The 14,229-nt window shown below is 41.3% G+C and overlaps 1 pseudogene; it reads right to left on the reverse strand.

Moving 5' to 3' along the window:
• Positions 1–10,568: 10,568 nt before the first annotated feature.
• On the reverse strand, positions 10,569–11,095 carry LOC125339419 (annotated as a pseudogene).
• Positions 11,096–14,229: the final 3,134 nt, after the last annotated feature.

Consider the following 14,229-nt stretch of genomic DNA (forward strand, 5'->3'; position numbering starts at 1 on the left):
ATGAGACTGTCCTTTACAATTTCCTGTTATACTGTATTTATTTGGTTAGCAGCCATTAATTTTTAATATATAACTATATATTTACACATAGTTTTAAAAATACTGAATTGGAGTCTAAATGAGAGTCAAGGCTAGCTGGGATTTAGGCTAGTGAAAGTGGTAAATTTCATGAAACTGTGGAGAGAAAAAACAGAATTGATGAAAGACTATGTGTAACAATCAATTTTGAGGCTTCCATACTATCATGATACTAGTCCAATTAATGAATGAAATGTTATATTCTTTCAGGAGCTGTGACTCTGAAGTCATCGTATAAAATAATGGTTAAGGATTTAGGGTTAAGGACTTAGCTCATTGGAAGAGCCATTCACCTAGAAAGTACAAGGCCCTGAGTTCTGTCCTCAGTACCATATAAATAAAAATAAATGAATAAATGTAATGTCTGCAAAGACATTGTTCCAATATTTTTTCAAATATTATGTTCAAATATTATTTCAACTTGATTGTTGTGACCTCCTTTACATGATTAGGTTTTAGAAATAAATTCTGATTGATTTGTATTGTTTTTTTTCACCCACAACAGTGTTACTTCATAAATAAATATCACTTTAACATCACAAAAATTAATACTTCATAAGAATTACCATATATACATATCAGGACAGACATGTACAGTGCATGTTTATCAGAGTCAAACTCAACGTGGAACTAATAATTCTAACTGCATTTAACAGTGCTTGATAACAGCACTTTTACTCCTCCCTCAAGACCCAGGGAGAAATGAGTCCCTTTGATCTTTGTCACTGTCAGTAATGGAAGATCGTGGAAAGCAGTCATTATTTTCTGTTTACATTTCTTCAAGGGGAAGTCATTTTTTCTATGAAGTTTATAAACTATCATGTGGAACCCAGCAGAGAAGACATGTTTCAGTCTTAGAATCCCCATCTGACAGACCAGATGTTTGGCACATGGCCCAAGCTACTTCCAAACCAATAAACTAGCAGGCATCTCACTAGATCATTATTTATATATTTTTTCTTTTTTCTACCACTCACCTCCCAAGTCATTCTGCACAACACTTGAAGAATTTGGTGTTTACCACTTCCTTCTCTATCAAACCTTTATCGAAATACATACTGGAGAAAAGACAAAAGATGCTTGTGTTCTCCCATATGTAGAAAAAAATACAACTTCTTATAAAAACACGTGAGCATATGTACATATACATGGCCAGCCTAACTGAAGTATTTATATCTGAGATAAATGCATTTGCAGGTTGGGATTAAGTACTATGTTGTAAGCATAAAGGCCCAAAGAGTTTGATACATTTTCCCCTTACAAATACATGGCCTTTTCCAAAGCTTTCTCCTCTCTCTTGGTGATTTCCTTTTCATTTCTGAAGGCACTTTGGTTTGCCTCTAGTTTGCAGGCATCTCCATGTGTTACACTTCTAGTTTGATTTTCTCCTTATTTTATATAGCTCGAGGCATTGAAAAAATATTTTCCAGTATAACCAAATATAAACATCTTTGATTAACATCCATCTATGAACCAAGGAACCCACTGCAGTTCCAAAATTTTATTGTTTTATTGCAGAAACATATTCATTATGGTAAATTTTAATATTTTGAAAGAAAATTGATTATGATATTCTGGAATTTTATGAGACTGAAGGAAGACAAAACCAATAATAACTCATTACATGGAAATACTTATTAAGGATCATGAAAAAAACAAGGAATGTGAGTGATTTTTTTTTAGTATTTCTCTTAACATATGATTGAGTGACTTCTTTATGAAATTGAAAGTGACAACTATTGATATTTGTTTCAAGTCAATATGTATAAATCAAGAGTGCCTCATCAAAACAGGGTGCATTAAGATACTTGGATTATAAACTCTAGGGAGATGTTCTCTCTCTCTCTCTCTCTCTCTCTCTCTCTCTCTCTCACACACACACACACACACACACACACACACACACACTTTTAAAAATAGCACAGTAATTCCATATGTCTTTCATTTAGGCTCAGGAATGAACAATTTACTCCTTCTTTTCACACCCTGAGCCTGAATTTGCCTTACCAAAATTAAAGAGCAAATCTCATGCAATACATTCTTGTCGCGCCAAATGCCAATCTGTATTAGCCCATAACACCCTCACACTTAGTCATAATTTAACTGTGCTATCTCTGTCCTTTAATTTTTTTCTTTTAGTTCTGTTGCTCTGGAGGATTGATTCTATCAGAAGAGGGATAATTAAATATCACTGCTACATCTAACCAAGAGAAAGAGAAGAAACAGGCCAGTACTGCCTCCTGTCCTCCCATCACTTGCTTTCCCATAGTCCGCCATGGTTGAAGGGGAGGCCCTTGTGCATATGAGGATTGCTGCCCTGCAGCTGAGGCTGGAGGTGTTGCTCTTCCTTTCTGGTTGGCCCCATGTTGCATATGCAAAACACCACAGCCCCCCAGAAGTAGTGACACCCTTAAAGATAACTGACGCCTACATTTTGGGGGCCAGAGATATATTGTCCACATAAAGGTCAAGACGTTTTTGGTATCCAGACATCTTTCTGTGTTCACCTACACAGAGCTGGGAGTTCTCCTTGAGGATCAACCATTTGTCCAGAATGACTGCTACTACCAGGGCTACGTGGAAGGGGACCCAGAATCCTTGGTAGCTCTGAACACATGCTTAGGAGGTTTTCAGGGAACACTACAAATAAATAACATGCTTTATGAAATCAAGCCCAAGAGCCCATTCACCACTGAACATCTGCTTTATAAGACAGACTATGAGAAGATGAGATTTCACCCCACAAGATGTGCATTAACAGAAGAGGAGAAAGCACGGCAACTGAAATTCCAAGGGAGCAATAATTCTATGTTGAGGCAAAGCAGCTACGAAGGCTGGTGGACCCACAGATGGTTTATTTAACTAGCATTGGTTATCGACGATGAGCGATTCCTTCATCGGGAAAGAAATACCACCAAGGTGCTCCAAGAATTATTCATCATTGTTAATGGAATAAATTTTGTTTTGAGCTCAGTGGATATTGATGTGTCTTTACTTAGACTCGAAATCTGGAATAAAGGAAACCCCATAATTTTGGAAGAAATATACACTATCCTGCAAGAATTTTGTACTTGGAAGGGAACACACCTTCATAATTGCATACCCCATGATATGGTGCATCATTTTGCAAAGCAGAATTTTGGTGACTATTTTGGCTTAGCTTTTCTGAACAGTGTGTGTAATCCACATTTTAATTGTGGAGTTGATAGTCTCCTATAAGACAATTTCATTCGCATTGGACAGATTGTAGCACAGGAGATAGGTCATAATGTAGGTATAGAACCTGACCAGGGTTTATGCACTTGTGGGAAGGACTTTTGTGTAATGGATCCAACAGACAATCTCTCTATTCAATTCAGCAACTGCAGTTATTCTGCATTATGGAGAACAGCTGCAACAGTGAGCTGTATGCGCACCGCACCCAACCCACTGGACATCTTCCCCCTGAGGCACTGTAAGGATGGTGTCCTGGGAGATGGGGAGGAGTGTGACTGTGGGTCGCTATGTACATGTGCACAGGACCCATGTTGTCTGACTGGCTGCACTCTGAAAACAGGGGCCGAATGTGCTTCTGGGCTCTGTTGCAAAGATTGCCACTTGATGCCTTCAGGCACGGTGTGTAGAGAAAAAGATAATGAATGTGATCTTCCTGAATGGTGCAATGGGACCACATGGGAGTGTCCCGAAGACGTGTATGGACAGAATGAGATCCTTTGCAAGGGCAGGGGGTACTGCCATGAAAAGAGATGCAATGACCGTGATGAACAGTGTCAGCAAATATTTGGTTTGCAAGCCAGGAGTGCACCTCAGAGTTGCTATAAGGAATTAAATACCCGAGGTGACCGTTCAGGTAACTGTGGCATCACTAGCACTACATGCATACAGTGTAAAAGCTCTGATAGCCTCTGTGGGAGAGTTCTGTGGGAGAATGTGACAGCTCTTCCATTCCTAAGAGATCATTCTACTGTGCCCTGGACGCGTGTCAATGGTGTCACCTGCTGGGGTACCGACTACCACTGGGGAGTGACCATCCCTGATATTGGTGAAGTGAAAGATGGCACAGAGAGTGGCCCACATGTGTGCGTAAACAGGACACGTGTCCACAAGTCAGTCTGGCTGAGCAATTGTTCAATAGAAGCATGCAGCATGCACGGGGTCTGCAACAACAAACATCACTGCCATTGTAATGCGGGCCTTGGCCCGCCCGGCTGTCTGATAGGTGGCTTTGGAGGTAGTATTGATAGTGGCCCACCTCCGGAGAGAAGGGTGGAAGAAGACATGAAAACAAATAACTTGAATCTGCTGATTGTGATGTGTTTGATTATGATTTTGTTAATTGGTTTTTTTCATTTTCTTTTGCATAAAGCAAATTATGTCACAATAGGAAGCAAAGTACAATATCTGATCCAACAGAAAAACTTTCAACTTCAGTATATATTCTCCATCCATAATAAAATCACCCATGAATTAATGTTTGTGTTTTATGCTATTGTGTTGTATGCCTAGTTGTATGCTATTACATATATCAGAAAACACAGAAAGTCCCAGCGGTCAACAGTATTACAAGACTCATGAACTTGCACCATTAAATAAAGGTAATACCTAATACATTCATACTTTTCACTATCTAGGCAATTGTAGCAGATGATTTAACTTGTGTGTGTGTGTGTGTGTGTGTGTGTGTGTGTGTGTTTTAAACTAGGCTCTGTATGCAATACCTTGCACTTGCTAGGTATCTGATCTACCATTTGAGCCACTCTCATCCCTTTGGATTTTAAGTTATTCTTTTTTTAAGATAGAGTATTCCACCTTTTTTTCCCTTTTCTTTTCTTTTTTGGCCTGGTTCTGTCCTTAGACTGAGAGCCTCCTGTCTACTTCTCCCACATAAATGGAATTCAGTAGGAGCCATCATGTCTGCCTTCTTTCTCCAGGTTGGGCTTCACTAACTTTTCCTACACTGGCTTTGAAAGAACCAAGGTATGGTTTGAACTCATCAAAACCATGAGGACAGGGTCACCTGGCCCCCATGTACACAGCAAAAAGAAAAAAAGCAACTTTTATTTTCTTGCTTGGCTTTGTTCTTTTTGGAGGCAGTTACTCCATTCCTCTTGGGTACTGACTTTCAGTGCAGGGATATCTATAATGCTGCTGCTTCACATTTGTATTTTAGAGCAGATGATATATTTAATTCCACAGGCTCAATTAGAGTGAATGGTCCCCAAGTCAAATTTTCCCTGTAGTCTCTCAACCACATGTAACTCAGATTAGTTTCAGGACTTCAGACTTTGAAGGAATGAATTAGGACAATTTGATGCCCTATGATGACCCCCACCCCCACCAAGGTTTGGATTCATTTTCTGCACTGATTAAAAACTTAAAGGCAGGAAAGTGTTGAAGACAGACAGAGGAGGTTTATTTGACAGAGAAAAAACAGAGAATGAACAACAAAATCCTCAGCAAGCTAAATCAGTGAAATGGAGTTGTTAAACAAGGAGGAGTCCTGGAGCCAGGACTCCCCCACCACACACACTATACACAGATCTCTATATAGATTCCCTTGCCTCCTCACCACTTAGGACACGCCCCTGGTCCCATTGCTCCAGGAGTTCACAATATGTGCTTCAGGGACTCCCAAGCCCCAGGTCCTTGAATTTGAACGAGGATGAGATTTCAAGACAAGTTGTAATGGTAAGGGACTTTGGCAAGTCTTAATTGAGAAAGCAAGAAGTAGAAAAACAGAATTCTAATGTGTATACCTATCACATTCTCTTGATCCATTCATTCACTGAGGGACCTCTGGGTTGATTCCATGTCTTAGCTAAGGTAAACAATGCTGCTATGAACTGGTTTTGCTTGGTAGCTTTAGTGTGGCCTTGTTTGTGTTCTGTTGAATAAATGCCTAGGAGTGGGATTTCTGGGTAGCTGGGAAGCTTTGAGGAATTGCCATAGTGCTTTTCTTAGTGGTTGAGCAAGTTTACATTCCAACAAACAGTGTTGTACAGTTCCCTTTTGGCCACATCCCCACCAGCGTCTGTTGTTACTAATTTTCTTGATAATGACCATTCTTGCTGGGGTGAGGTGGAATCTCAGTGTGGGATATCTACACAATGGAATTCTACGCATCCATCAGAAAGGATGATATTGTACCATTCATAAGGACATGGAAAGAGTTGGAAAGAATTATATTAAGTGAAGTGAGCCAGACTCAAAGAAACATAGGTTGCATGGTTTCCTTCATTTGTAGGAACTAAAAATCTACAAGTGCCTATAAATCTACATGTAAACACAATGGATGGTAAAAGGAAAAAGAAAGCACAGTGTGACATAGTAAATTATACAGATCTCTAGACATTCACACAGAGTGCGACCAAAGAGGATTTGCTTAGGAGAGAATCACATAGGCACAATAACTATGTGTATCTAACAATATAAAATTATATTTCTCGAAATCCAGGAAGTAGAAATGGAAATGAGGTTTTTTCCCCTTCATTGCTATTTTTGTTTTCATTTCCTTTTATCTCATTTGTTCATTTATCTGTCTTTGGGCAGCTAATGCAGGGGAAGGGGGGGCACTGAAATGGTGAGAGAAAGGCTGAACAAATGCAGGACTGATATTCACTAGACCTTATGTTGAAAATGACCTATACATCTTGTGGGTACGGATGGAAGGGAAAAACAGAGAGACATCAAGGGAAGGGGTGACATTGCTAAAAAAGAAATGTGCCCTTTATCTGACTTATGTAATCATAACCTTGCTGTACAATAATAATATTTACAATCACTTTTACAGTAACAATAAAAATGAAACAATCTATCAAAAGTAAGAAAAGTCTACGTATATAAGCTAACTTATGAAAATGTAACCCCTCTGTATATGCCCTCTATAATAAAACATTTAAATAACAGAAAAAGAAGTAGAAGAGGCAGACTTTAAGAAATAGGATGAATGTGTGTGTTCTACAGGTGTCACTTTTAGTTATTCTGAGATCAGGAATATTTATTTTTAAAAATGTAGAGTTGGAACTAAGCTCCAGTTCTGCTTGAGATGAGTGTACCTCTTTGTTCTGACATTTGTTATGTTGACTCACTCTTGCTCTCACTCTGCTTTATCAACTGGACCAAGAGGCTTCAAGATTGGTCTGATAAATTTTTGTCTCTGAGATTTGAACTCCAAATGACTCCAAATGTGAGTCATTGTTTCTATTACATACTTCCTGCAACACAGGTGTCTATCTTGAGATAAATATTTTTCTCAACACTTTTTTCACCTATGGAGTCATTTTCCAAGAATGAATCTCTCTTTTGAGATTTCCTTGCTTAGTACTAGAGCCTGTTGATCCATTGGGCATCCTAGCAAAGTCAGAGGGAGGACTCTGTTCTTTTTTGTTCTACTGAACGTTGAAGCTTATGAGAGAATGAAGGGGTAAGACAAATAGTCCTTCTATCTTCTTATGGAAGATGTTTATTCATAGTGTTGATCTATTCATTCTTGGCTACTATTTCCCATGCCTCATTTTCCCTGATCTCCTTTGCCTCAGAGTAGAAGTAAGAAAAGGAGTGTTCACATTGGTTAATTAGAGGAGTATAATAAATAGGACAAGACATTCAGATTTACTCCTAACGAAGAATAAGTAGAGTCTAGGTTTGGTTGAGATGATGGAGTCACAATAGGGAGGAATCTTAGCTACATGTCGAGTTCTGTAGACTGAGAGGCTGCTGTTGGTGGGTGGATAAATCTAGAACTTAATTCAATGAGGAACAATGGAAAGGGGGAGTTTATATTTACCTATCACCTGAGATCTTAAGTGGGTAAAAAAAAACCCAACAATGTATGTTTGTAAGACAGTTGCCACAAATGAGTCATAAAACAGGTTATCATTAGAAAGGCTGCTGGGGTTTACCATTTCGTCTACCGGTAAGTCAACCAACAGTTTTATTTTCAATAATAGAAGCACAAAGACTTGTTATGGTAACACACAGATCCACACCCATCCCACACAGGCACCCCCACTCCCTCTACACACCCACCCCCACAGGCACCCCCCACTCCCTCTACACACCCACCCACTCCCTCTACACACCCACCCACTCCCTCTACACACCCACCCACTCCCTCTACACACCCATCCACACAGGCACCCCCCACCCATCCACACAGGCACCCCCCCACTCCCTCTACACACCCACCCACTCCCTCTACACACCCATCCACACAGGCACCCCCCACCCATCCACACAGGCACCCCCCCACTCCCTCTACACACCCACCCACTCCCTCTACACACCCATCCACACAGGCACCCCCCACCCATCCACACAGGCACCCCCCCACTCCCTCTACACACCCACCCCCACAGGCACCCCCCACTCCCTCTACACACCCACCCCCACAGGCACCCCCCACTCCCTCTACACACCCACCCCCACAGGCACCCCCCCACTCCCTCTACACACCCACCCCCACAGGCACCCCCCACTCCCTCTACACACCCACCCACTCCCTCTACACACCCATCCACACAGGCACCCCCCACCCATCCACACAGGCACCCCCCCCACTCCCTCTACACACCCATCCCACACAGGCACCCCCCACTCCCTCTACACACCCACCCCCACAGGCCCCCCACTCCCTCTACACACCCACCACACAGGCACCCCCCACTCCCTCTACACACCCATCCCACCCACACAGGCACCCCACACTCCCTCTACACACCCACCCACACAGGCACCCCACACTCCCTCTACACACCCACCCACACAGGCACCCCACACTCCCTCTACACACCCACCCACACAGGCACCCCCCACTCCCTCTACACACCCACCCACACACACAGGCACCCCCACTCCCTCTACACACCCATCCACACAGGCACCCCCCCCTCCCTCTACACACCCATCCCCCACACACAGGCACCCCCCCACTTCCTCTACACACCCACCCACACAGGCACCCCCCACACCCACCCACACAGGCACCCCCACACCCACCCACACAGGCACCCCCCACTCCCTCTACACACCCACCCACACACACAGGCACCCCCCCACTCCCTCTACACACCCACCCACACAGGCACCCCCCCACTCCCTCTACACACCCATCCCACCCACACAGGCACCCCCCACTCCCTCTACACACCCATCCACACAGACACCCCCCCACCCACCCACACAGACACCCCCCCACTCCCTCTACACACCCACCCACTCCCTCTACACACCCATCCCACCCTGACACACACATTGTTTTTGTATAAATTATCCAGCCTGAAGTGTTCTGATTTCCTATTCATGATTGCCTATCGTCTTTCATTTGTCCAGAAGACACTCAACTCTTTCTAATGTGTTGTTACTCATGATTTTAAAAACTCTTGACTTAGACTCTAAGTTCCGGGGTTCTTGGTAGTTGAGTTATGGAGATATGTTTGGAGAAGATAATTGATAAAAGATGGTGTAAAACTATGTAAACTATGTGGTTTCTCAACTTTCATAGCATGGCAGCACTTTATTTTTTTATCTTATATAACTCCATAGTTGTTGATTTTGAAAATAATCTTTTCTGAAATATCCTTATAATTTGAGGTGAGCTAATTGATGGTACACCAAAGTTACCTGTTTGCCTGGAAGTTACTAAATGCTGATGAAAGAATAGTTACCAACATAACATTACAGCACACCAATCTAATGGCACTCTGCAATTTTTAAAACTTCATGGCTGGTCAATTTTGGTTGGACACTTGAGTTGCATGTGTATGGAAAACATTCTCTCCACTGACTGAAGGTAACCTGAATACAAGTGTACTTCCAATACAGAATTCAATTCTTAAAGGCAAAGTGGCTCAAATTGGAGCAAATAAGCAGATTCCCATGAAATAAAGTAAATACAAAGCAACAAGTAGTAAGAATACTAAAGATTTATTCCACCAGTCTTCCTCTTATTTTGTGTTTTTATTTTGTATTTTGAGGCATGTTATAGCCCAGGCTGGCCTTGAACTTATGATCCTCCTGCCTCAGCCTCCCTAGTGCTGGATTTATAGGCACCACCATTCCTTGCTTCTATCTTAAACATACACATGTGCTCTATGAGTAAACTGAGTTAAAACATTTCTGAGAGCAGAGGAGCTGCTATCAGTAGAGCTATTGTAATGACTCTATAAGAGCCCAGGTCAGCAAGGTACAAGGTAAGCAGTAGCACTGGGCAGTGCTAGGCATGCAACATGCCAGGTAGACCACACTGTCCAGGTCTTCCTGAGCTCAGGTCATTATTACTTCACAGGGTTGTATTTTGTTCTTCCCTATTTGTTCCACTGTTTGGTAATGAGGAGAAAATGAGAAGTCAATTAACATCTTGGGTATATAAAACTAATTTGTCACCTACAATTATGTTTAAGAGTAAGTCAGCTGAAGAAACAACAGGGGCTGGGGCTAAGGAAAGCTTCTACACTTAGGCACAGGACTAGTTGGTGAGTTGTTGGCTTGGCTCTGGGCAGTGCTAACCTAGTGGGCCTTCTCTAGGAAGGCCTTGCAACACCGGAGGCACTGCTGATACACCAGCTCGAAGTCGGAGTCGTTTCCATAATAGGGATCTTCAATCATGAGTTGTTTTTGTGGATCATAGCTCCCAAGTAGTTCAATTGTAGCTTTGCAGTTTTTAACTTGATTACTTCTTCTATTCAAATCTCTCAGATTGCTTTCATCCATACACAGCATGTAGTCGAAGGTAGCAAAGTTGTCTTCGGTGACCTGTCCGGCAGTGTGACTCATGGGGTGCCATGCTTCCTCATGCAGCTCTGCCCTCGAGAGTCAGGGGGTTTCCCCCTTCATACGTGGATGTGGCCGCACTGTCTATCCTCCAATCGTCTGAAACATTTTGGTCAGCTACAAGTTTTCTGAAAACTGCTTCTGCGATGGGTGACCGGCAAATGGTACCCAGACACAGGAATAGTACGGATTTGGGACTCTGTTCCGCTCTCTTCCTGGGTGGGCGCTGGCGCCTAAAGACCACCATGGCAGCCCTTTATACATGAAAATGTTACATGCTCTCAGGAGCTGTGACCTCTGGAGTCATTGTATAAAATAATCGAATGCATGCGAAGACAATCCGTCTCAAATACCCATTTGAGATTGTTTTTCTATAACTAGCTTGTGGGAAGAGGTTTTTGGAATCTATTCTGATGGGTTTTTATTGTTTTGAGTATGTACTCTCAACAGAGTTGCCTCATAAATAAACACTTCTTTTCCATTAAACAAATACAAACAGTCCAAACTGTTATAGTTGAAAAGCCATTAAGACAAACATGATCAGTTAATCAAAAAACCAGAATTTTTATATTTTTTTCAGGAAATTTCCTGAATTTCTTCAGAGATTTCTTACTGATTTTACATTTGGTGTAGGCTCTTAGCGTTGGGAACTGGCATTTGATCAGGGTGTTACATCCCTCAGCACAGATTTCCCTTCCTTTGTTCTTCTATCAAGTAGCAGTTCTTAATGCCAGTATTTTAATTGCTCACTACTACACTGATATCACTTCTAGTAGCCTTTTTGTATGTAAAATATTCAATGTATGTTTACAGATTCTTGAACTATGTCTTTGTACCCCTGTGCACAAATTGTACACCATTAAAACTTGTATCAACCACTGACATGTCCCAAATGTTGCTACATATTTTACAGTTTTATGCATATTTTGCAGAAAAAAGGAACTAATAAGTACTGTCAATCTATATCCTACAAAATTAAGAAAATTGAGGAAAGAAATGGAGTTAGGAGGGATTGGGGAGGATGATGAAAGGGTGATATTGGTCAAAAAGCATTGTACTCACAAACCTTTTTGTTGAATGGTAATTCCTTCATACAACTACAAATAATAAACATCTATAAAAATTAAGTACTGTCAGACAGGCAGTCTGCTAATACTACATTTCTCATTTTCACAGAATAATGATAGAACACTCCTGTTACTCAGAAAAAAGTCAATATTGCTATTTTCATGTGAGATATATGGAGGCATTTTTATTTTTTCAATAGATCTTGAAGGTTGACATTTGAAATGTTAATGTCCCCAAATGTAGGAAAGCATGAGTAGAGTATGGATAATTTTGAGATACACTGCAAATATATTTGTAAACAGCATAAAAATTACAATAAACCTGATGACCAATAGGAATTTGTCAGGGTAGAGGAAAAGCACTGGAAGGGATGAGGATTACTAGTGAGAGGGGCAGGAGTGCTAAAGATGATGATAGGGTCAAAATAATTATCCATAAGTGGGGAAATAGAACAATAGAACCTGCTGAAAGTGTAGTGGATATGAGGAGGAGCATAAAAGAGAATTGTAGAAGGGGTGATATTGACTGAATGCATTGTCTATGAATTTGGAGCGATCACAATGAAATCAGCTCTACTGTAGTCTAAAAAAAAACCAACATACAAACCTTTAAATGCCAGGAATTTGAATTGAATTCTGTGGGTTTATTTCTCTGATTATAGCAAATCTGATTCCAGATTTGCTTTACATTTCTGAAGACACTTTCTTTCACTCATAGTATTATTTTATTTCAAACATTTATTTCAAGCAGATTGATTTCCTTCTCATGTTTTACAGCCAGAAGTTTTGAGAAGTGTTGTTTTCCTTAAGAGTATATACCCCTGGGGCTGAGAATATGGCCTAGTGGCAACAGTGCTTGCCTCGTATACATGAGGCCCTGGGTTCGATTCCTCAGCACCACATATACAGAAAATGGCCAGAAGTGGCGCTGTGGCTCAAGTGGCAGAGTGCTAGCCTTGAGCAAAAAAGAAGCCAGGGACAGTGCTCAGGCCCTGAGTTCACGGCCTAGCACTGGCCAAAAAAAAAAAAAAAAAAAAAAAAGAGTATATACCCATTTGAAGGACATCCAACAATCCAGGCTGGTGATAAAGATATAGTTGCATGCATTGCAATTCACTGACAGAAATTTCCACCTGCAAGATGTCAAAGATTCTTATTGTAACCAGAACCCATCTGACCAGTCCTGAAACAATGGCCTCTCAGACCACCTGATGCCACCTCCAAATCTACTGTGACTTCTTATGCATACCTTCTTACTCCATGTCCCCAATTCTTTTTTTTCTTCTTTTTTTTTTTTGCCAGTCCTTGGGCTTGAACTCAGGGTCTGAGCACTGTTCCTGGCTTCTTTTTGCTCAAGGCTAGCACTCTACCATTTGAGCCACAGCGCCAATTCTGGCTTTTTCTGTACATGTGGTGCTGAGGAATTGAACCTAGGGCTTCATGCATGCTAGGCAAGCACTCTACCACTAGGCCACATTCCCAGCCCCAATCTCCCCAATTTTTATTTCACTTAGAGCCAATGCTTGTGCCATTTGAGACAGCAGAACACAGCTGAAGTTGAACCAAAAAGCCTTCATGTGGAAACATGGCACACAGAAATGTCGTTCTGCATATTTCTTTCCAAATAACTTTTTTCTCCCTTAAAAACAAAAGCAAAATATGTGTTTTTATACCAGCATACTTTGGAAATCTATACCCTTCCATAGCCTTAGAAATCCATATCCTTCACTTAACAAGTCTCTACTGTCCATTTATGTCTCTTCAATGTCTACCGTATTATCTGAATAATATTCTGTTTTGTTAATATTTCACTTAGAGCCAGAACAACAGATCCTGGTAGGCAGCCTGCCACTGTCCTACTAATCGATTTCTCAGTTTCATGAATAATGCTAGTACATTTTGATTACCAAGAGAATTATTGTAAATTTGTAATTTTATGAGATATATGTGGTGTGTTTTTTTCACAAGATATATTTATTTGCAGGTTACTATTGGGAGCTGTGTTACTGTCATAAAAGGCCAATAATTCTGATGCTTTTGCACCTTTGCATGTATCTTATCTTCTCAATGTTTTCTTCCCTCCACTTAGAGTGCATTAATTTTATTCAGATGGATTCACTAAATCTTTTCCACTCATTCTGGCCTATAACAAAGATCCATCCAATCTCAGCCGTCCATGTCACCTAGAATGATAGATTACTGACTCCAGTGGATTAAAGGGGGGGTCTTGTGGATTGGCGTGAGGGAAGGTGGGGGGAAAATGAGGGAGGGGATAAGAGGTATAACAAGAAATGTACTTAGTACCTCTATGTAA

Source organism: Perognathus longimembris, chromosome 21 (genome assembly GCF_023159225.1).
Source record: "Perognathus longimembris pacificus isolate PPM17 chromosome 21, ASM2315922v1, whole genome shotgun sequence".
Lineage (NCBI taxonomy): Eukaryota > Metazoa > Chordata > Mammalia > Rodentia > Heteromyidae > Perognathus > Perognathus longimembris.